Here is a 2,835-nt window from a genome sequence, read left to right on the forward strand (position 1 = left end):
TGGGTAGTAAGGAGGGCACGTATTGCATGGTGCACTGGGTGTTATACGCAACTAATGAAGCATCAAACTTTACATCAGAATCAGGGGATGTACTGTATGGTGATTAACATAATATAATAAAATAAAATTAATTATAAAAAAAAAAATAAAGATGAGTTGGACATACGTGGTTCTAACATTGACAAAAACTGAATGGGATTCCTGTTTTAATTGGTATTTGGAAGGTTCCAAACTCTATCAGGAACATCATATTGCCTTATTCCAACACGTAATTTTTCAAATCAATAAGGCAAGTGATTACAAACACAAAAAAGGGCTTCTGAGGCCTCTTTTTCCCCTCCCACACCATCTACATCAACCAACAGATGCTACAAGGCACCCTGTGCTGAGGCCCCCACCTCCAGTGCCATCTTCCTCTGTTCTTTCCATCTTTCATCTTCACTCTTATTCTATCCTGTTGCTGTACCTACCTTTTCCTAAAGCTTCCTCTGCTACATCCTCTCCTGAACCTATTAAAACCTGTCCACTTGGGGCACCTGGGTGGCTCAGTCAGTTGAACATCTTACTCTTGATTTCAACTAAAGTCATGATATCGAGGTTGTGGGATCAAGCCCAACATCAGGCTCTGTGCTCAGCAAGGAGTCAGATCCAGAGTTTCTCTCTTCTTCCTCTGCCCCTCCCTCTCTCTCTAAAGTGAGTAAATCTTTTTTTTTTTTAAAGATTTTATTTATTTATTTGACAGNGACAGAGACAGAGACAGCCAGCGAGAGAGGGAACACAAGCAGGGGGAGTGGGAGAGGAAGAAGCAGGCTCATAGCAGAAGAGCCTGATGTGGGGCTCGATCCCATAATGCCAGGATCACGCCCTGAGCCGAAGGCAGACGCTTAACCGCTGTGCCACCCAGGCGCCCCTAAAGTGAGTAAATCTTAAAACAAAACAAAACAAACTGGCCCCTTAAAGTTAAGTCTTCTGAAGACATAAAGGACACAAAGTTTCTTATTTTCCTTGGAGGAAGCCTGAGCTGTGAGCCATAGTTAAAGAGTTCCCTAAAATGACTGAAGATCCCCAGAGGTTTGCTGAAGAGTTTAACATAGTTATTAAAACTTCTCAAGGTGGGTTCTCAGATTTATATCAATTGGTCCACATGCTTGTTGGTGAGGTACAGGCCAAACATTGGATGTAATTAGCCCAATGGGAACATCATGAACAGGATCCAAAGAAACACACCCCTAACTTTTTTTTTTAATGATTTTTTATTATATTATGTTAGTCACCATACAGTACATCCCCGGATTCCGATGTAAAGTTCGATGCTCCGTTAGTTGCGGATAACACCCAGTGCACCATGCAATNCAATACGTGCCCTCCTTACTACCCATCACCAGTCTATCCCATTCCCCCACCCCCTCCCCTCTGAAGTCTTCAGTTTGTTTCTCATAGTCCATAGTCTCTCATGTTTCATTCCCCCTTCTGATTACCCCCCTTTTCTTTATCCCTTTCTTCCCCTACCGATCATCCTAGTTCTTATGTTCCATAGATGAGAGAAATCATATGATAATTGTCTTTCTCTGCTTGACTTATTTCACTTAGCATTATCTCCTCCAGTGCCGTCCATGTTGCAGCAAATGTTGAGAATTCGTTCTTTCTGATAGCTGAGTAATATTCCATTGTATATATGGACCACAGCTTCTTAATCCAGTCATCTGTTGAAGGGCATCTTGGCTCCTTCCACGATTTAGCTATTGTGGACAATGCTGCTATGAACATTGGGGAACACACCCCTAACTTTTGACAAAATGCTAGAAAACTCACTGGAGAACCCCAGTGATAAATTATGATGGCTTTTCCCAATCCTACAGATCAGAACAAAATTCAGGCTTGTACACAGAAGGTGAATGAACCCTTCATAAAAATTAGCATCAACTCCAATTTGTCTTTAAAGATGGATTCTGTCAAGAACCTGAATGGTCCTGGAAGTAGATTACCCGCTAGAGGCTGCAGAGAAAATCCAATTCCTCATGAAACTGAACTTACAGGGCCCTAAACAGAAACTCAGCAAACCCACTGAAAGTCAGACATACAAGCAGCAAAGTACTCTTTTTTAGCTCCTAAATGTGTGGAAACTGGTTACAGTAAAGTTGAAAAACATCTACACATTGGCATAACTTTAATTGTAAAATAAAACTATTTATTCATTTTTAATTTAAATAAGTTAAAGTCAAAGTCCCCTCTCATTGCCCCCAGTCAGTAACAGTTGGATCTTCAGATGTAATAGCTTATCAGTTTGAGGTGTATCCTCCTTCTTGTGCAATTTCAGAGGGTGTGTGAAGTTCCATTTGATATTGTGTAACACACACACAAACTAAAATATTTTGCACTTCCTTTAATGTTGACATAAATATTGTCATATCAAACGTACTGTCAATCAAATGGCTTTCCTTAACCAATGCTATAAAGAGGTGGTGTTTTCACACCAGTAGAAATGGATTTACTGGGAGGAGGAGGTTAAGATGGCGGAGGAGTAGGGGACACCTTTTTCAGCCGGTCCCCTGAGTTGAGCTGGATAGGTACCAGACCAGCAGGAATATCCACGGAATCAGCCTGAGACGCAGGAAGATACATCTGGATCTCTACAAATGAACATCTCCAGCGCTGAGTATCGAGGTACGAAGCGGGGAGCCGTGAAACCGCGCACAGATATCGGAAGCTAAACAGAAGGGGGAGGGAGCCGCCGTGTCAGGGCGCCGGGAAGCGGTAGCCACCTGCAAGGGGGAGTGGACAGACCGCGGACCCGCACGCTTGAGACAGCAGGCTGAGAAGGGAGCTCCGGGAGCG

General features: G+C 42.9%; 1 protein-coding gene across 1 annotated transcript in view; it reads left to right on the forward strand.

The window, feature by feature from the left end:
- The window catches only part of LOC105234925 (zinc finger protein 850), a 265,552-nt gene that overhangs the window by 182,218 nt on the left and 80,499 nt on the right, over positions 1-2,835 (forward strand).

This window comes from Ailuropoda melanoleuca, chromosome 12 (assembly GCF_002007445.2).
Source record: "Ailuropoda melanoleuca isolate Jingjing chromosome 12, ASM200744v2, whole genome shotgun sequence".
Classification (NCBI taxonomy): domain Eukaryota; kingdom Metazoa; phylum Chordata; class Mammalia; order Carnivora; family Ursidae; genus Ailuropoda; species Ailuropoda melanoleuca.